We start from the raw sequence: 22,340 nt of genomic DNA, 5'->3' as shown, positions 1-22,340 counted from the left end.
GTTAGCACTGAGTCTTTTCAGATTCTTGCATTGAATTGTTCATAAATTAAAGTTTTTAGGATTGCTGTGAATCTTTGTTGTTTTCTGGTCTTTACAATTATTTTCATTGAAAATTAGATGAAGTTTTATTGTGGTGACCAGCCAGGATGGCATTTTTACCTGGAAATTTATCTTGGTACTATTTATACTAGCAAAATGGAAATACTGTGGAAGCCCAGCAATAGGGAATAAACAAAGAAATTATGGCATATGTCTGTGAAAGAACGCTTTGTAGTCTTAAGAAATCATATTGTTGAAGCACTTGTAATGGTATAGGGAAATGCCCACAACTTACCATTTGGTAAAAAAAAAAATTTCAAAACAGTATATACAATGTGGTTCCAATTTCATAAAACAGCAAAAAAAAAAAAGGAAAACAAAAAAGACAAGAAATCTATAATATAACATTCACAGAGGTTCTCTGGACAGTGCAATTTGGTGTAACTTCTATGCTTTATTTTGATGGTGTTTATTTTAAATTTTCTATTAAAATATGTATTACTTATTAAACTAAGGAAAATAATTTTAATTAGCAGTTTAGAACTACAAGTTAATTTATTTGCAAAGGTGTTGGCTTTAAGAATTAATATTATATACATAGTGGTTTAGGGGTGAGAAGAGAACTGTATACTCAGGGAGAGAAAAAATTTTCTCTAAAAGCAAAGATATGTGAGAACCACAGTGTTCTATATTTAATGTAACACTTGCTAGGTATGGATTTATTGTCCTTCAAAGTAATTGACATATAAATATTACAACATGTGAGTGTGTACACACACACACACACGTGTGTGTCTTCTAAAATTGATTGAAGGTATCTGATGGCCGCTTTAATAGGATACTGGTATCTTTCATCCATAAGAGAACAAGAAGGAAGATTAATTCATAGCCTAGTGGTTCTCAAAGTGTAGGCCCTGGACCAGCAGCGTTAGCATCACTTGGGCTCATATTACAAACGCAAATCCTCAAGTTTCACCTCAGGATAGACCTACTGAATCAGAAATTCAAACCTGTGTTTTGAGAAACCCTCCAGATGATTCTGATATATACACATTTGAAAGTTACAGCTATGGATGTTAATTAATGTTCATCTAAGTAGAAATTATGAAATGGACAGAAGCCTTTATAAATATGGTCATGAAGAACCAAAAGCACTCTGAGAGGCATAAGCATCTCTGATACTCAGCTGCAGGATAACTGTTCCGAAGATGTGATCTGATTGAAGAGTAGGAAAGTGTGAACTTGATCTTATTTTTTCTGTGGCTCTGGTGTTTCCACATGTATTTACTGTGGAAAATAAACAATAAAAAAGGTCATGTATACTAAATATAAACTTCTTGTGAACACATCAGTTTAACTTACATACCATTATTGAGCGAGAATAGGCAAAGGCCCAGAAGTAGGCTGCTCTGTACTTCAGTGGAAATGATTTGCCATCTCTCCGCACTTGGGGATGCTGATGTCTGGTACTGATGTTGATGTTGATGAGCCATGTCTAAGGTCATGTGTTGGACCACAGTGCATAGTGGTAGAGATCTGGGGGTAAAGACTGAAGGACCTAGAGCTCAGAGAACCCTAATCAGGCTGGCCCTTCCTAGTCTTTCTTTTCATACATGGTTGACATGATGAAGGGGCCTGGGCCATCTTTCTGGTGAAGCCAGACTGAGAGGATTTGACACAACTGCTGTAGACTTTTAGGAAAGAGCTTTCTTCCATTTCCTTACTTGTAGTGTCCTTTGCTGGCAAGAGGGCTGGTAATGATGTATGTGACTAGGATGTGGATGTGGGTGCAGGTGAAAGGGACCAGGCAGGCCACCTGCCTTGGGCCCAGATACCGGGAGTCCTTTTCTTCTTAGTAGGGTTATTGGATTTAGCAAAAACCAAATCAAACCAACAAAAACACCCAGTGCCCAGTCAAATTTGAATTTTGGATAAGTAACAAATAATTTTTAGTATAAATATATTTTATGCAATATTTGGGACTTACTATATATTATATGTATTATTTTGGTATAAAACAATTAATATGTATAATATTTAGTATGTTATTGTAGTATAATTAATATTTCATTATATTGTATGTTTCTGTCTTTTCTCACTCTACGAGGTGTTTTGGGGCTGTGGATTGTACTTTATATCTCTAGCATGTGATATCTGGGACACCTTCCCTAAAAGATGATCTGCTTATCTAAAATTCAAATTTAACTGGGTGTTCTATATTTTATCTGGCAACCCTCCTAGGTAAACTTGGCTAGGTAGGAGGCTCTATTAGGATTCAGGACAAAAGCCCTACAAGAAAAACAAAGATTTTGCCTGAATGTTACCCTCCTTTAAGAAGCTGCTGTGGGAATTCCCTGGTGTCGCAGTGGTTAAGAATCTGCCTGCCAATGCAGGGGACATGGGTGCCATCCCTGGTCTGGGAAGATCCCACATGCCTCAGGGCAACTGAGCCCATGGGCCACGACTACTGAGCATGCTCTCTAGAACCCACGAGCCACAACTATTGAGCCCAAGTGCTGCAGTTACTGAAGGCTGCAGGCCTAGAGGCCGTGCTCCGCAACAAGGGAAGCCATCGCAATGAGAAACCCATACCCCGCAATGAAGAGGAGCCCCCACTCTCCACAACTAGAGAAAGCCCATGCACAGCAACGAAGACCCAACACAGCCAATAAATAAATAAATAAAAAGAAGCTGCTGTGATTTGGGTGTCAGTGTTCCTGTAACCCCCCCATCAGGACACTATCTCAATATGACTCAGAAAGAGCGGCTATACAGCTGACTGGCTATGCATCTTTTTGGCTAAGTCATTTTTTTCCTCGAATAATTTCAAATTTCCCAAGGATGTTAAAATGGGGTGAGGGGATGGAATATGGTTCCTTTGACATGACCCACGATTAATTTCTTTTGAGAAATATATTTTCCTGGTTCATTCACAGCAGAAAACACCATCTCGTTTCCTCTGCATACAATTTCCAAACAGAACTATGAGAATTACTGATCGATGGGTCTGTCTCCACGGCCAGCAGCCACATTCACACGAGCTCAGAAAAAACACTTGTGATTCATACTTGGTTTTCACATTCCTGCCTCAACAGCAGTTTAGAAGACCAATTTGCTACCAATTTTTTTCAATAACAGGAAAAGCCATTCTATAAAAAAGCCAAGTCTGAAGCTCATCCAAGAAGGTTAAAGGAATTTATTTTGTGTCCTCCAACTTGGTCTGTTTGTCAGTCTGTCTGGGAACAGGGTTCTGTGCAAAGGCTTTGTGTGTTGCTGGCTTTCAGCTGGGGAAGTTGTGTATGAGCTACTGCTTCGCTCCCAGGTGAGAACAGGTGTACACCACTTTAAATTTCCCGTGGATCTGATTGCATCATTTGTTATATTATCCAACATAATGACATGAAATACGTAAATAATAAAATGCCAGTTGCCTGCTGAAAATTTAAAGTGGCAGATCCTTTTTCTTTCGTGGGAGAGGCTGCTGTCAGTTGATGGAGTTTTTACCGCTGAAAAATGAAGACCAAGCTGAAGGGAGCCACAGGGGAAAGCTTACGCCTCTGGCTGATGAAGCGAGTACAGAAAGGAACAGCGGGGCCTCACCCCTCTCCACTCTACGCCACTGCCGTATCTTCCTGCAGTTATCATATACTTGACAAAACAGGTTAGCTTGAAGCAGTGTTTAAATCATAAGACAGTGGAAGGAGCGTGTTCAAAGGTCAAATGCTCTGCTATAAAGAGAGTAAAAGAGGTAGCACCAGGTTCCACTGTGCGCACGTGTGTGTGTGTGTGTGTGTGTGTGTGTGTGTGTAGAGAGAGAGTCACTTTTGCTTGTCTTTTTATCCAAGCATCAACTTGATAGGTAATTGTTTGTGTCAGGCAAAATCCACAGCACAAATGCAAAGCAGAAGAGGCTGACTAAAGCTTTCCCACGGCTTTGGAAACTCAAGGTAAAACTCTTCCAACCGTTACACAAACTGTTTGTCTCTCTACCTAGGTTCCTTAAAATCCAAGAATGTTCCCCTAAACTTGAGTAAAGGTATCAGCAGATTTCCATCAACAGCGTAAACAAAATGAACCACAATTTTTTATTCAGTTGGATTCAATGCCAATGCACCGACCACCCATTCTGGAAGATTTGTGTGAGGTGCAAGGAAGTTAACAGTGAGTGAAATGTGGTTTCTGCTCCCAAGGCCCTTACGGTCTTGCAGATCATTTTGATAGGAATTCAGGGTTCCATCTATAATGTCATTTGCAACCAAGAGATGAATCATAAAGAAGCCTTCATGAAATGACAATTCTTTAAATTCCTTTCTAAAAAGCACAAAGGTGTAAGTTTTAGTTGGTGCTCTTTAACCATTGGTGCGGAAGTGACCACTGAAGACTAACTCACCCCATGTCTCTAGGTCATGAGTGATACTAGGACAAGAGTTGTAAGGGATAAATAAGTTGATGGACTATGAGAAGAAATAACCCATGAACAAACTGGCATTTGTCCTAACCATATGGCTGGGCTTCTAGTTCTGGGCCGACACAGACGAGACACGCAAAACATATTCTGGAGGCCTTACAGGAGACATAAACAGTGTGGTGAAGGACTTAACAGGGAATTTGGCTATGGGGCAGTTGCTGGTGTGTTGGGTGAGGGACGGATGCCAGCATTGTACACAGCTATGTGACTTGCCAGCTCCAAGAATTATCTGCTTATGAATTAAGAATGCATTTTGATGGCACTCTGCTAATTTGCCTGGATGAAGGAGAGTGAGAGCTACAGGGATAGAAAAACCTCCCAGACGGGTGAGACATTGATGACCTCAACCCTAGGTAAGCTGGTATTCTGCATGGATGTGGTAGGAGCAAACATTATGTATTTATATTGTGACTCATTGGGGCAATGTTTTGGATGGTATCCTGACTATAACTATTCAGACTTAAACTGTGTCATTTGCAACAAAAGTGAAAATGAGTTTTTGAGAGATTATTCAGAACTATCCAGGTGTTTTATGTTTGTTTTTTGTTTCATATACGTTAGCTTCCCTTCTATGCTTTGTCTGTACTCTTCCCCCCCTCCATTTTTAACTTGTTTTCTCTTAGGCGTAAAAGTGGAAATATATTGCAAACTGATGATGGCTTAAAAGTGTGAATTTGGATTGATGAAATGTCAATAGTACTTCTCCTAAAGTGGAATGGTTATACAAAATTCCATTATAGTTATATGCTGATGTGTCTCATCTCACTTATGTGTGTTTTTACGTGGATTTTACCTTATACCTCTGTGAATATATAGTACCTTGAACACAACAGATGCTCACTAAATATAATTGGATACATGAATAAACGAATAATTCTAGAAAAATGGGAGAAAATCATTCACAGACTTGTTGCAAGATGATACCTAATACATGTGTCTTAAATGGGTTGGAGATCAAAAAACTAAGGAACTGAATTATCAAAATTTCTGGATCTGTAACAAATAGTGCTTCCCAGATTCAAGCCTGCCCAGTGAATCACTGTTTTATTCTAACAGATCTCAAGCTTGCCACCAACATGGTACCAGTATGGATGGGCTGATCTTTTCCCTCAAGCCCTAGGTCCTCTTGATCTTGGTCTTCCATTCAAAGATTCACATTCCATAGTGTAAGTAGAGATCTACACAACTAGTGCTGATATGTTTGGCTGGTAGAGGCCAGATAGCTAGAAAATAAAGTAGTTAAGCCAAATGTTCAAGGCTTGAATCTCAGCTCTACTACCTGCTAGCGACTTGACCGTGGCTCTCATTTTCCTCCTTTATAACTGAGGGAAAGTAGTTGTGAGAATTAAGTTGTTTAAGTGAGTGTAAAGTACATAGCACACAGCCTTGTATGTAATACAATTATGGACTGCCAGGGAAGATGGGACCATTTTTCCTGATGAAATTTGGAAGTGAATTTCCAGCTAGGACTTAAAGGAAGAGCAGCATTTGTTTCATTTAGTTTTGTTTTAGGCACAGAGACAAGGGGATGAGATTCCAGACAGAGGAAATAGCATGAGCAAAGGCGCTGGGGTTAGAAGATACAGGATATGTTCAGGGATCAGAAGACCATCCATCTCTGGTCCATAGGTGGCCCCTAGAGCATAAGGGAAGAGCACACGGGATAGACTGGAGGACGTTCAAAGTCACGGACTTGTTCATATCACAGAATGTGTTAGAACCTGTCTCTTGGCTCCCAATGAATGATTTCTTTAACAAATACCAATCTTCCTGATACTAGAATTTAAATTTCCAGCAGTTTTCAGTATCTCCAAGGAAGTTTAAATGCAGTCGACACAGATTGCTGGGGAGAGGATCTTTACTCAGCCCCCTGAAAGCCAAGAGCCTACCTGTTCCGGGTGAATATTAAAGCCTTCTCAGCATGCGTCGACAATGAGGGCAGATGTTGCTGCCAATATTTTTAGACAGAATTCAGAGACCTGCTAAGAATTCTGAGCAGCTGAGCATTTACGCTCCGTATAGGCTATTCATCATCCCACAGACATATCTTTAAATGCCCTAGTATGAAGTTTGTTCATCTAGATCATGCAATTCCAACATCAGCTGTTTGTGGACGGTTACTTAGTAATTGTGATTTAAAGAAGTGCAGTGGGGTCCATTTAGAGTGGACCAACCTATTTATAGACAGGAAGCCCAGAATTACTGTCATGCTTTGGGAAAATTATGGTTCTACTTATAATGACTTCTTACTTTCCATTACATTCAGCTACAGGGAAAGAACAGTCGTTTGTTTTTAACTTGGTTTTTTGATTCTCTGTGCAGGAGTGCGGTGATTAGCATAAAATATTCAATAGCATATAATAGATGTTCCGTGACATTTGATAGGCATATTTTCAATCAATATTTGTTGAATGAATAAATGAATGAGTGAAATCAGCCAAACCACACTTTTGTGTTTCAGAATGTGTGGAGCCTTGGTTAAAGCTGATACCTATGTCCGTGTTATAATTATAATCAAAAAAGAAACAAGACCTGTTCTGGAAAGATTCCTAGGCAGGTGTCCGTTTACTGACCTTGAGCTAGTCACTTAACCTCTCTTATTTCCTCTTTAGAAAAATGAATTATTTGGACTCAGTGATAACTCATGTCCCTTCTGGCTCCAAAATCCCATGATCCAAATTCTGGTTTGGCTGATACCAGAAGACGTGAAATGGTCCCTTGTCACATTTGCCCAAAGTGGAAATCTTTTGTTTCACATTGGAAGCATCACAATGCATCTGAAATTTCTTCATGAAAATACTGTCTTCTTTAATGGTTTGCTACCTGATTGGAATGTTTGCCTTCTGCACAACCGTTGCACTTTATACACGTACATTTCTGATTCTGGTCTCTTTCTCTCTAGCTGGGTGTCCTGAGAGGCAGAAACTGTGCCTTATTCATCTGTATGTCCTTTAAGCACCTAACACCATGCCACGCAGAACAGAATCCCTTCTTTACAATCCCAGTGTTATTTGTTGCACAGTCATCCTGGAATAATGGTTCCACCTTAATTTGTGGGTTAATAAAATGCAGCTGCTGCAGCAGCCAGCCCGTTTCATCTCTCTCTCCCTCCTGCACTGTGTTGTAGCCACAAGGCTGCCTTTCGAGTCTTCAAAAATGCCAAGTCTGCTGTGGCCTCTGGAAGGACGTACTGTCTGGAATGCTTTTTCCCGAGGTCCTCACTCAGGGGTCCTTACCAAGTCACCATCACGGAGAGGAATTTCCTGACCACCCCACTCCAGGTTATCCCTTCAGCGAACTTTGCCTCCTCCTTAGAACCCCACTGGCTGAAATGCTTATGAGTTTTAAACTAGTTTTGTGTTCCTTTCCCGCTAGAATATAAGCTCTGCAGAAGGACACACTCTGTCTCTCTTGCTTCTCCCTCTATCAGCAGCAGCTGGAACAGTGCCTGGCATGGGTTGGTGCTTGTTCAATGTTTGTGGGATGATTTCAGGGCTCTCTTCCACCGTCTTCACCACCTGTCACCTGCTGCCCCTTCCCACTAGGTCCTCACCACTTTCTTCCCCTTTGCCTTTGGCCCACCTTGGTCACCGACCATCACCCAGCACTTCCATGAGACATCATTTAGCATAACTTCCTTTTTGCTACCTTCAGCACGACCAACCAGAAAATTCCTTATATCCGCCCGATTTTATGACTCACAATAGGAATTGTCTGTAAACAAGCAAAGATTTTATTTTGTTAGGGAGCAGATAAAAATTCTTTGAAATTTTAATGTGATGCTCTTGCTAGACATTACATGATTAGAATAATGGGGATGGCATTGAAGGCACACCGGAAACTTGCCAGTTTATGGAATAAAAGCATGCTAATAAGAATTGTTATAAGACTTCATTAGCAGCAATCTTATCTTGGGTTCTATATACAGAAAAAAAAGAAATAGCTCACCATCAGGCAAAGCAAATAAACTAATATTTAAAAAATAACCATAAACTGATGACGACAGAGAACGTTTTGTGTGTATTATCAGGACAGCTTTTCACAGGAGGAGTGCCCTCCAAAGAATAGCCTCCTGTAAGCCCCATTACATAACTTATAGGCAGAAGAGTAAGTGGAAACAGTTTCAGACATAATACTGCTCTAGTTCCAAACTTTTCCTTAGGTGGCTATCGTAGTCAGGGAACTGTCCCAGCTCTGCTCTGTGTCACAAAGGACTGAAATGTGTGTGTCCCAGTTTCCCTTGCCAGCTGGAACCCTGGCAATGGGAGGTCCTGTAAGGAAACTGGACTGGAAGGAGGGAAAAACCCCGTGTATCTCTCCTCCTGTTTCGCTGCTTTGGACTGTGCCTCCAGCAGTGGCCGCCTGGCCTCTGCAGACAGGCCCTGGCACCCAGCTCTGGTCAGACCACTTCTTCCTTCTGTCCTGCCAGCCCTAGAGAGGAGAGGAGCTTCCTGCTGTTGTTGTTATCTGGGCCGTCTCGCCATCTCCTCTCTCCCTTTTTGCTCTTACAATATCTTTCTAATTATTTCCTGGTATAAACTTCCCTCTTTTGAAAGATCTGGCGTGAGTTCTCTCATTCAGAGTAGATCCTGATGGTTATAATAGCCTGGGAGTCATCAGTTTGGGACCTCTGTATTTAAATTTCTGAAACTGTGGTCTTTGGAAAGGCTTTAAGAAAGAAAAAACCCATCTCCATCAACTTGAACCACATTCTTTTCAGGCACTCTATGCCGTGCTTAATCTCCATTGGAAAAAAGTAATTGAAGTTTAAGAAGGATGGAAAATTCATACATAATAGTAATGAAAGCATGGTTTAAATGTAATAACGGGAACTTTAGTTTTTAAAAGACCCATTTAAGTATCTAATTAATAAAGGAACAAGGAAGGGCAATAGAGGTTCTCAACACAAAGCGACTCACTCGGAGCACAAACAAAAATAACTTTCTTAGAAACCAAGGATGTTTGCCTACTCACAGGACGCGGACAGCTCGAAACTTATTCTACCGATCCTTGAGAACAAGCTAAATTCAAAGTCAAAGGACATTGAACAAAACATTTCTAGAGAATTATGTATCTCCACACAATATGAGGGGAAGAAAAACAAGAAGGGATTCAAAGACTTTGTTAATAATGCAAGCTGAGTAGTCCCTTGCAATACCAAAAATAGGGAGGTGCATTCCAAGAGTGGATACAAGCTCTAGTGGCAGAGGGGAGGGACAGTATTGTGAGAAAATTGGAAACAAATTAGACAGCCCGTAATTTTAAAAGTTTAATTTATCTTTGGTGGAGAGACAGTAGCTTGAGGAGCTCTGATGTCACCTACTCGGGTCTGCTCTAATTTTCAGACTGTGCTTTGCAGAAGACCAAACGTCATGACCAGACTGCATCTGCCTCAAGTGAAAGTTTCTATGAAAAAGAGTTTAAGCTGTAAGACTATGCTTTGCACATCTTTTCTGCTTCTTCTAGCCCTCCTCAGGCTACTACAGAGCTCCCCTTCTTTCTCTGGCTCCTGCAGTGTAACGCTTGAGACCATGAAGATGCTTTCTTTTCCGTGACTTCTTCCCTCCTCTGAGCGCATGCTGTGTTCTCATGGTCTAAAAACTTGTCATTAAAGACAGATCAGGCACAACTATGTCCTGAGGAATATGGGACTGTTAACCATTCAGAATGCTGCCTATTTAGGGGACAGCGTTACAGGTATGAAGTATTAAAAAGCCACCGATTTTCATTCTAGCTCCGACACATTGATTCTTTGTGTGGTATTAAACAAATGACTTAACATCCATGTGTCTTAAATTGTTCTACACTTAAAAAGAGGATAATGTTAATAGTACTGTACTGCTCAGTTTTCTTAGTTGCAAATAACAGAACCCGTTTGGCTATTTTAAGGTGAAATTGAAAATTTTCAGGATATTAGGCAGTTCATCAAATCGGTGGGAGCAATGAAGTCACAGGCTCAATTGTAAAGTTTCAGAACAATGGACAACACCCTAAACCATGAGGAAGAATCAGAAGAATGAGGAGGCTCCCCCTGCAGCTGCTGCCTCCTGAGCCTACGCGAACAGGAACTCTCCGGGATTCACCACTGTCACCCGTTTCTGTTTTTGCCAGGCCAGGGAAGTGAATGCCCCTTCCTGCCATGCAGAACCTCTGACCTCAGGTCCCTCAATTCTGAATGAAGTCTTTTGGGGGAGACTCCATCAGGTTAAGTTGATGACTCATTTCCAGCCTAACTGCAAAGGAGTCTGGGGGAGGCAAATATTGATGTACATCTTGGGAAGATGGGACTCATACTAGGAATTATCAAAACAACAGGTGTCCTCTACAGATGCAGGAAGCAAACCTATGGTTACCAAAGGGGAAAGGTGGGGGAGGGAGGGATAAACTAAGAGGTCAGGATTAACAGATACACACGGCTATATAGAAAATAGATAACCAACAAGGGCCTACTGTATAGCACAGGAAACTACACTCAATATTTTGTAATAAGCTATAAAGGAAAAGAATCTGAAAAAGAACATATATGTATGTATAACTAATCACTGTGCTTTACACCTGAAACTAACATGACATTGTAAATCAACTATACTTCAGTTAAAAAAAAACAGGCATTCACTGTCAGTACTGCCAGATGTAACTGGAGCAGGGAACATGAGGTGATTCACATAAAATATTTAATAGATGTTCAGCCTATAATACACCTCAAAAGCATGGAGTTTCTTAATAGCTGTTATATGAAGCTAGGTATAACCCAGATACCGAAATTTAGCACCAACTAATGGTTGGTCAGGGAAAATTAGCTCCGCCACCAGGAGCTCTCATACAACTAACTCAGTATTCACTTAAGAAGGTCAAGAACAAGGGCTTCACCGGTGAATATGGAGACCACAAGCCTGGTCATGGGGCTGAGGGGTGGCAAAGCAGGTGCAAGGATTCTGCAGGTTCATGTGAACAGACACAAGGGAATCCTGGGAAGCACATATTGGATTGAACTAACATCAGGTTTGATTATAAATAAAATCCTGCTTATCAAAGAATGCTTGGCCTTCCATGACTGTTTTTGTCTGCTTATTTCTAGATGAAAGATATTTGTGATTGTTTATACTTTGGTTGAATGGTACTTATGAAAAGAGGGTATTATTTTTGAATGGTATTTGTCGAAATACAAGACATAGGCTATGTAACTAAAGAAACTTAGTTCTCTCACGTTACTCTCCCTTCTTCTCCAAACTCTATGTAGAATTGCACATTGCTGTGTAATACTGAAGATATTATTTTTCCACATCAGACAAAGCACATGGTGGCTTGCGTGAAAGCTTAGATGTGGCACAAGCCTTTTCCTTATCTTAGAAAATGGGCTTATATCCTGCCTCCCTTTAGCATATGAGACACCTTCAGTTTAAAATGCAGATGTTCTTGGTTACAGTTGCTATGTGAAACGCTATGAGATAGAAATTACTGTCATAATTAATAATAGGTAAAGGTTTTACCTTTGATGTGCTGCATTCTGCATGTGATTGAGTCTTTTTGATTATATTTATGGTACAGCTCTAACTTCCCATTGGTTTTCTGGCTGTTTGTGTGCTTAGCTGGATGTCTGTTTCTATTTAGTCAAGGCTATTAATGCCTTTCAGACTTATTTTCGACTGCTTTGTAAACCCATATGGTTTAAGTTGAAAGGGAGATTTACACTGTTACTCTCTTGGATATTAAAACCCACTTGTGTCCTTCATTTTGCTGTCCTTAAAGGATGTTGTGATTTATAAAGAAGGTACATAGAATTTTGAGCTCACAGTAGCCAAAATAAAAACAAAGATGGTCCAGAAACTAGGCTCTCCCAAAGCCAAATATTTTGATAAAATAAAAATCCCAAATATATGTAAAGTTTTTACAACTTACAAAGCCTGTTCACATATACCAGAGAGGTATTTAATGTAACCAGTGATCGGTGGACACTGCATGCTTTTACTTGTCCAGCATCTTTTCCTCTTTTTTTTCTGGGAATAACGTCCTAATTTTGCTTTGGGAAACACCTCCTCCCTAACTGAATACAATATTGGTGAGGCTGTTAATCAATGTTACATGACATCTCCTGGCAAATGGGTGGGCGCACGGTTAAGGAGATGTTGGTCTCCTTCCTCCTAAAATGTGACTAGTGAGCACAATTCCTCAAAGACCAAAAACAGTCTTAAGTCATTCGTTTTGACTGTGTACCCCTAAAAAGGCTGCTTATTAAGTTAACCAGAACCATTCAGTTTCTAGTACTTTCCAAAGCTTGAGTTTGAGCTTTTCCTCTAATCCTAAGGGTTATCTAATATCCATTTAGACCATGCATTCTTTTTTTCTTAGTATCTTTTATTTGCAACCAAAGAATCCTGATACAAGAATTGGAGCGTGGAGTGGGAGACAGCTCTCATTATCAAGAAAATGTGTAATATATGGAATTCAAAATTAAGCAAAAGACACTGAGGCGCTAAGTTACTGCCTCTGGGTACACGGCATCATGTGCCCAATGAAAACAAAAATCTAGGGTACATGTTTCAGCTCGGTATAACAACACAAAAGGCATAAGAAATTTTGGCCCTAGAGTGAAGTGAATTATCTTTAAGGTAAGGGGATGGCAAATTGAAAGACATAAATTCTTGCCTCAAGACCCCAAATGAAATTCAGAGACTATACTGACTATGCTGAAAGAATCTCTTGCCTCACGTAGGTAAGGGCTAAGACCACTAAAATACAAAGCCCAGAGTGATGTTCACAAAGTTGCTGATCTATGACAGTTGAATTCATAGCCACACAAAGCCTTTCATGTGAAGGTTAGGTAATGGCTTGACTCCCGACAACAGGAATGGTGATATCCAGAGAGAATTCAGAGCACCTGCAACACCCTGACACCACCAACACCCTGTGAAAAACTCCCATGAAATACCCCCTACTTCCTCCACTGCCTGAGGAAGCAGAGAGGAGAGTGACCATAGCTACTTCCTCTCTACCCCAACCCCATCCGATCTAAGCATGGACGAGGTGGGGAAAATGTGGAGTCAGAGCAAGAAGAGAGTTGCACAGCTTGCTAACATAGATCATAAAAATGTATGGTTTATTTGTGGGGGAGGATTTTGAAGGTACTTGATCCAAAAGCACAGACGGGTCTGAATTCTGCAATATGAATGTGCTTATAGAACATTTGCCCTCAATGTGTTCTCTTAGACGCTTGGCTGTGGCTCTAAAAGCTCTCCACTTTGGTTAATGCAAACATAGATCTAACACTTTCCCTGCTAAATTATGTGGAAAGACCAGAAATCCTATGACATAATGTAGAACAATGGTTCTCCAAGTGTGGTTCCCAGAGAAGCAGCATCAGAATCATTTGGGAACTTGTTAGCAAAGCAGACTCTCAGGCCCCAGCCCAGATCTGATGAATCAGAAACTCTAGGGGCAGGATGCAACAGACTGTGTTCCAACAAGCCCTTCAGGAGATTCTGATGCATGTTCAAACGTAGGGCAATGAATTTAAAAACAGGGAGGCTGACATGCTGGTTTGTTTCTATTGGATACTTTCTGCCCATACACTCCCCACCTATGCCCTTCTAGTGGGCCCACAAGGTTCTCTCATTCAGGAAGGTCTTGAACACAAAACTCATGGAAAGAACTCTCTTGGTTCTTCTCTCTAGGATGGCAAGACTTAAGGAAAGGCCTATACTAGAAACTCCCCTTGATTTCCGTGGGCGTGATCTCACAGTGGCAGAGAGACCAGATGCCAACTGTATACAGGTATCAAAGCTGGTGATGCAACCAAAAATTTTAAGCCTACCCTTACCCACAGATACCTCTGTATGTACTTAATTAAACATGGCTTACAAGCATTAAAATTAATAAGCAACTGCCCTTAAGTCTTTTTTATTTATAAACAATTAAAAACACTCCAGAGCTGGTGACTAGAAGTCTGCCTTTAGCCTTCACCTTAGGGACCCAGGCCCCCTTGCCAGATCTCAGACCTGAGTCAATTATGGACCCAGAGTCCCAAGGATGAGAGAAAGATGGAACCCCTGAAAGAGAAAGCCTGCTGTTCACTACTGATGCTTATTGCACACTTTCCATGTAGCCCTTCCAGGAAGGGCCCTGCACAAATGTATCAAGGTAATTGTGCACTGGGAAAAGGAAATATTTGGGGGAATTTTGACTCAATTCCGCCTGGTGGTAGACTTAGTAGGATCTTGAATATATTCAAGAGTTAATTCCCCAGCTTTTTAATACACAGTTGGAATAGATGTTGTTGGCAGCCATCAGAATTCCTTCTTTAGATCTTTGAGTAAGTCAGGGTGTTACAGAAAAGAACCCGTTGACCTGATGCTGCTCCCTAACCATATCAAAGACACAAGTCAACAGGCATCGAGCATCCCTAAAGGGAGAGTGGCAACCAGAGCCACACTCTGATGTAACAGACTTGGAGGTTGGGGACGTGTACCATTCATGTACCAGTCACTAAAACTAAGGGTGGGCTTAGAGCATCAGTGACACATGATGTCCATCTCCAGGTACCCTGGCATGACACAGTGGTCAGGAACATGGACTCCAGCACCAACCAGACTGTCTGGGTTTGATCCCAGCTCTGCCACATATGAGCTGTGTGACCATGGGTGTCACTTAACCTCCATGTGTCTAAATTTCCCCCTGTATAAAGTGGAGATGGTAAAAATAATTACTAAAGTATAGGATTATTGTGAGGAATGAGTGAGTTAATATTTGCAAAGCACTTAGTACAGTACTAGCCTATATTAAATGTTCTACACGTTGTTACATAAAATCAGAGAAATTCAGAGCAATTCCCCAGTTTGTTTTCATTTATTCATGGCCAATGGCTACATTTGTCCTGTAGATTATTGTGTCAAGGGTTTAAGTTGGTTCAAATCAACTATATTTGATATGCTCATCTAGACAATGGATGGTCCTTTCAGCACATCTGTATTAGTTTCCCAGGGCTGCTTTAACAAAGCACCAGTCACTGGATGGCATGAAATGACAAAAATTTATTTTCCCATAGTTCTGGAGGCTAGACGTCCACAATCAAGGTGTCAGTCGGGCTACACTCTCCCTGCAACTTGTAGGGAATCTTTTCTTGCCTCTTCCTGGCTTCTGGTGGTTTGCCAGCAATATCTGGTGTTTCTTGGTGTGTAAATGCATCACTCCAATCCTCCCTCTTCACGTGGCCTCCTCCTTGTATCCCTGTGTCTCTTCTCCTCTTATAAGTACACCCACCATATTCTACGAGGGACCCCCATCCTCCCCTCCTCTCATGACCATAGTCCCCTATGACCTCATCTTAACTTTACTAATTCTATGTGCAATGACCTTATTTCCAAATAAAGTTACAGTTTGAGGTACTAGGAGTTTGGACTTCAAAATACTTTTTGAGGGGAGATACAATTCAACCCATAATAGTATCTTCAAATGCACTGTAATGCCTGTGGATAGGCATATGCTTTTGATTTTGCTGCAAGCGCCACCACTCCATACTGCCTCATCTCATACCTAACTTGCTTTATTGATTCACGTGACTTGCTGTCCCTTTGCTCTAGACTATGACTATTAACTGACATTTGGGTCAGAAAAGTAGAAACAGCTTTATAAAATTGGATCATGTTTCACACACCTAGAAACCCTCATGTGTCTATACTTGAATGCTATAGAAAACACCAGATTTTGAACTTTTTTACTCTGTAAGAGCTCAAGTTTTGGAGTCAGATGCATTTGGGGCCAGACGGCAGCTCCACCCTTTACCAACAATGAGTCTCAACTGAACTTATTTTTTTTAATAAATTAATTTTATTTATTTATTTATTTATTTATTTATTTATTTATTTTTGGCTGCGTTGGGTCTTCGTTGCTGTGGGCGGGCTTTCTCTATTTGTGGCGAGTGCGGGCTACTCTGAGTTGCGGTGCATGGGCTTCTCATTGCAGTGGCTTCTCTTGTTGGGGAGCACAGGCTTAGTCACACCGTGGCACGTTGGGTCTTCCCGGACCAGGGATAGAACCCTTTCCCCTGCACTGGCAGACAGATTCTTAACCACTGCACCACCAGGGAAGTCCTGAACTTATCATCTATAAAATGGAAAAATTAATATCCATCATATCGAGTTGATCTGATTATTAAGTAGAACCACGTATGTGAAATATTTAGTTTAGTTCCTGGCACATAGTAGACTCAAAAATGGTAGCATAGCAGCAGTGGTAGTAATACTAGTAACAGCAGTAAGAGTGGTAGTTATTCCTAGGTAGGTATTAACATCAAAATGGGCAAAGTTGTAATTTAGCCCTGCATTCTGGTTTTTAATTATATTTGTTGCTCGTGTATTCTTATTCACTGTTTGTACTGACTATATGTTTAATTTAGCATCTTTTTCTAAGAAAACAGGGCTTTAATACATATCTGTCCTTGTACCACAGGGTCTTGCCTGCTCTTGACAGAGATTGACCCTGTCTGTGCCTGATGACGTTAGTAAACCACTTGAAAATTAATTGTGTATATTTTGTATATTCAGCTACATCTTCAGCATGCTCTTAGCATTCAGACTTCATGTATCTTTGGTCTATGTTTGCATTATTTTTTCACCCCTGGAGAAGAAAGCCAAAGAAAGATTAATTCATAAAAAATGAATGGTTGTTGAAACTCTTCAAAGCCTTGATTTACTGCATAATTAGTAGACAACACTAGAAAACAGAATATCTTTCTGCCTGTGAATTAAGTAAATTGATTAATTCATTAATTACGTTTGATAACTCCATAGATAGCATAATTGTATCACTGGTTAACAAAACACAGCAAAAGAATCAAGCATGTTTTCAACATGGTCAAAAATTTAATTTACAATATTGGGATCCTCTCTTAGAATCCTAATTAAAGATTTCAGGAAAGCCATATATAGTCCAAACAAATTTCTGGAAGGAGAGTTGTATTACTTACAAAGCATTGCCACAATTAGGAATAATCCTTTTTTCTTCCAGAATATCATCCCAACCAGGAATCACCCATTCATTCATTTATCATTAATGAACACAATGGAGCATTTTCTATGTTTCTGGGACTTGCATAAGCATGGGGGATACAGCAATAAACAAGTCAAACAAAGATCCCTGCCTTCACGGAGCATACCTTTGAGAGCTGTTCTGTTCATTATGGTAGGTAGCCACTAGCCACATGTGGCTATTGACGTGTAAATTTACATTAATTACATTTAAGAATTCAGTTCCTCAGTCCCACTAGTCAAATTTCAAGTGACCAACAAGCACATGTGGCTAGCTATTACTATATGGGACAACACAGAAGAACATCTTCAGCGTTGGCAGAAAGTTCTTGCAGATCATGCTATTCTAGAGGGTGGAGACAGAACCAACGATAAATATTAAATAAGGAAGACACCTTTAGACCGTGATTAAAAACTCTGAAGGAAATAAACAGGAGGATGTGACAGAGACCGTTTGGAGACTGGGACGGCCACTTTCTACAAGGTGAATGGGATAGACACCTCTGATGAGAGTGCATTTCAGCTAAAACTTACAGACTTCAGCTCTGTGAAAAGCTGTCAAAGCAGAGGGACACACATGTGCGCAGGCTCTGAGGCATGAAAGACCTAGAAGTGGTTGAGGATGAGAAGATGTGTGGCTGGAGGACTGTGAGAGACAGACTAAGGAACACATGACAGAGCAGGGGAGGAAGCCATGACAGAGGGTAGCATCTTATGCTCAGTTCCACGGGAAATCACTAAAGAGACTGAAAGGAAGTGACACGTCTGATGAATGTTTTAAAAGACAGGCTTCTGTGTGAGGAACGGGTTGGATGCGGGCAAGAGTGGAGGGTGAGAAGCCTGTTCAAAAGTAAGATATTAAGGTAAATGGCGCCAGAATTGTGGCAATGCGGTTGGAGATTAGAATGGAATTGAAATATAATTTGGAGAAGTGACTGGAATGTGATGGATTAGATGTTGCGCGTGAGGAACGAGAAAGAATTAAAGATGACTCCTGAATTTCTGCATCGAACAGCTGAGCGGGGTGGCCATACCACCCGCTGAGACTGGGGAGATTACCAAAGGGCAGGTGTGAGGTAACTTAACACGATTTCTCATTTGGTTGTGTGAAGCTTAAGATGTCAATTAACATCTGAATCGGACTGTTGAACAACAGGTAGTTGGATAGATAAGTCTGGAGCCTGCAGAAAAATTAAGGTCAGGTGTATGATTTTGAAATGATCATCAAATAGGTGGTATTTAAGTCCACAAGACGGGACGAAATCATCAGTGATGATCGGAGATAGAGAGGAAATAAAAGAGGGCGAAAGACCAACCCTGGGACATTCCAACATTTAATAGTGGAGCAGAGGGGACAGAGAAGAAGCAACCAGGGAGGCAGGGGAAAAACCAGGAGGGTGTGGAGCACGGATGCCCGTTGAGGAGCAGGGGCGATGCTGAGCAGTCGGGCAGGATGAAGACAGGAAGGTGTCACCGAGGCATCTACAGGAGGCCTTTGGAGAGCTGGCCAAGAGCAGCTTCAGCTGAGTAGTGGGGACATAAGCCAGAATGGAATAGGTTGAAACGTGAATGAGAAATGAAGACACGGAGCTGGTTGAGGGAAGGATCTTTTTGGAAACGGGGCAGAGCCGCAACGGGTCATGGTTACCACAGAGGAGCTCGCTCAACATGGGAGAGAGCAGAGCAGGCTTGAGAAAACAACCAAACAGGGGCACAGAGCCTGTTTTTCTATTGTACGAGCAGGAAAAGCAGAAAATATGGGTCCAGATGCAGATAGATCTGCAGATTAAGAGGCTGGCTTAGAAAGTGAAAGAGTTCCAGTAATATTGCTTGTGGCTTCACAACTTCACAAATTACAAAAATTCTGAAAGCCACAGTTGTAAGATGCGATAGTCAATGAGTCTATTTTTCATCACCTTGGCTCTGAGAAGAAAACAGTTTCAAGTCCTCTGAAGTTATTAGCTGAAGTTTGCACAAGACAGGGCTTTGGAGTTGGACCTGGTATCAAATTCCTGACTCCAGCCATTAGAAGCTTTTGTGACTTTGAACCAATTATTGAAATTCTCTGTCTCCACCTCTTCATCTGTAAAATGGCAATTACCATGTCCTTAACCCATTAAGGTTCTGGATAACAGATACATGGCATATCTACATATGAAGTATTTTTGAAAAGACAAGCAAAGGAAACAGAAAAGCAGCAACCACAGATTGCAATCAGAGGTTGGAGAACAAGAGGGGCGCAGCATCCTGACTGTCAAGGAAGGAGAGGCTTTCAAGACTGAGAAGTAGATTATAGATTCACACAATCCAGAAAGAGGAAGAGGAGTCAAGCTGAGAGAAGGTGCTGGATTTGCTCATGCAAAGGTCACTGTTGCCCTCCAGGATTACAGTTTCCATGAAACGGTAGGCACCTAAATTAGAATGTATGGGCTTTGGGGCTTCCTAGGTGGTGCAGTGGTTGAGAATTCGCCTGCCAATGCAGGGCACATGGGTTCGATCCCTGCTCCAGGAAAATCCCACATGCCGCGGAGCAACTAAGCCCGTACACCACAACTCCTGAGCCTGCACTTTAGAGCCCGTGAGCCACAACTATTGAGCCCATGTGCTGCAACTACTGAAGCCCACGTGCCTAGAGCCCAGGCTCTGCAACGAGAAGCCACGGCAATGAGGAGTCCGCGCACCACAAGGAAGAGTAGCCCCCACTTACCACAACTAAAAAGAAAGCCCGCGCACAGCAAAAGAAGACCCAACGCAGCCAATAAAATAAATAAATTAATTAAAAAAAAAAGAATGTATGGGCTTTGGATGTAAGGAAGTGGTGAGGAAACAAAGCAGATACTGTTTAGCACTTTTTTAAACGTTTCAGCAGTGAAGTAAGGACAATTAGGTACAGATAACACAAGAGCAGGCTTGGAACAAGAGAAGGCCCTCTTGCAGTGTGAAGGTGATGGAGTTATGCTGCAGGCAGATGAGAAGGAATTATGCCAAAGGAGAAAAGACTCAAAGGAGGGTTAACTTGCCAACAGGAACAAAGTATCCCCAGGGCTACATGGAGCTAGAACTTCAGAAGAACAGATAAACTTCTGTTCTTATAGACAGCGAAAGGGACCAGGTTTTTGGTTGGTATGACCTTGAAGAAGAGAAGAAGCAGAAGGGTGAGTGTCAAATGCAAATCAGTTATTAGGAAATCTGAGAAATTAAGAAATGGAATGGGATAAACAACAAGGTCCTACTGTATAGCACAGAGAACTATATTCAACATCCTGTGATAAATGATAATGGAAAATAATATTTTAAAAAAGAATGTATATATATGTATTACTGAGTCACTTTGCTGTGCAGCAGAAATTAATACAGTGTTGTAAATCCACTCCTCTTCAATTAAAAAAATATTAAAACTGAAAAAAAAATTCTGGTAGTGGAGTACCAAGATAATTATCACATTACATGACTTCTGGAAAGCAAAACAATAAAACATTTTAAAAATATTTCTTTAATAGTAAGTTGATTTTCAAACTGTAGCTACTTATATTTATCATCAAATAAACAGCAAACTCGGGCTTCCTAGGTGGCGCAGTGGTTAAGAATCCACCTGCCAATGCAGAGGTCACGGGTTCGATCCCAGCTCCAGGAAGATCCCACATGCTTTGGAGCAAGTAAGCCCGTGTGCCAAAAAAAAAAAAAAAAAAAAAAAAAAAAACACCAAACTCAGTAGAACACTTGAAAAAAAAAGAAGGGGAATGTGCAGGTTTCATAGCATCAGACTTGGCAGGCTGAGAAGTCTTCACAATCAGGATTTTCCTGCCTGGAAGATGGATTTTCCCAACAGTTTGATGAGCATCTCCCTTCTTGACTTCCAAGAAACAGAAATGTCAACCTATAGCTCTTTGGTTATTCCTTTTCTGTAACCTGTTCCCAAACAGGATACACTACACCAGATCTGGTCTCTTTCCTAGATTGCTCTTGAGTATTCTGATCCATTGTTCTGAGATGTCTCCTAGATCACTCTGTCACTCGGATTGAGATTTCTCTAGGTACTCCCAAACTCTTGAGTCACAGACTTATAGATGTCGCTGCAGTCGGCTGATCAAATCCACTGTGTGTGGAATGTATGCATTTAAGTCTTAGAAAACTTTGGGATGTTGCTTCTAGGAAGACCACTCACAGGATGCAGCTAAAAATGGACCAACTCCCAGACTGATGTAACAGGTGCTCATATTGAAATGATGAACTGTCCAGAGCACCTTATCAGCCTCTCTCTCTCTCCATTGTCTGCACCCTACAGAAGTACTGAGCTGTACAATGGAGATAGTCAAAAGTTACCTCCATCACAGCTTCCAACCCTGAACACCACTTCATTAATTAGCTGGCATACCCCAAACTTCCAGGTTGTAAAAGCAGTCTATTTATAAAATATCTGGTTATGATGTATAATAAACAATGCCAGAGTGAACTAAAAACAGACTAATTTAATAAGCAATTTCCTTTTGCTTCCATTGTTGAAATTTACATAATCCACTGGCTCTAATATTTCCCATTTGTTTACACTACAATTCTGTGCTTCAGACTTCTTCATGAACCAAAATATCTATGGGCCTACAAAGGGTTCAAAAACACTGAATATTCTGCTGGTGATCATTATTCCAACGTGAAGTGAGTGGTAGATCTACTGTATTTTTCTTGCTAATTACAAACTTAATATTCTTTTGAAATGTATGCAATGAGAAAATCCTAACAAACTCTTTAAAGCCATTATGAGCAGATAAAGTATTCTCCCAAAGTATTAATATTAGCATCATTAAAAGAGTTTT

The sequence above is a fragment of the Hippopotamus amphibius genome, chromosome 6 (assembly GCF_030028045.1).
Source record: "Hippopotamus amphibius kiboko isolate mHipAmp2 chromosome 6, mHipAmp2.hap2, whole genome shotgun sequence".
NCBI classification, from domain to species: Eukaryota; Metazoa; Chordata; class Mammalia; order Artiodactyla; family Hippopotamidae; genus Hippopotamus; species Hippopotamus amphibius.
This window is presented reverse-complemented; position numbering follows the sequence as displayed.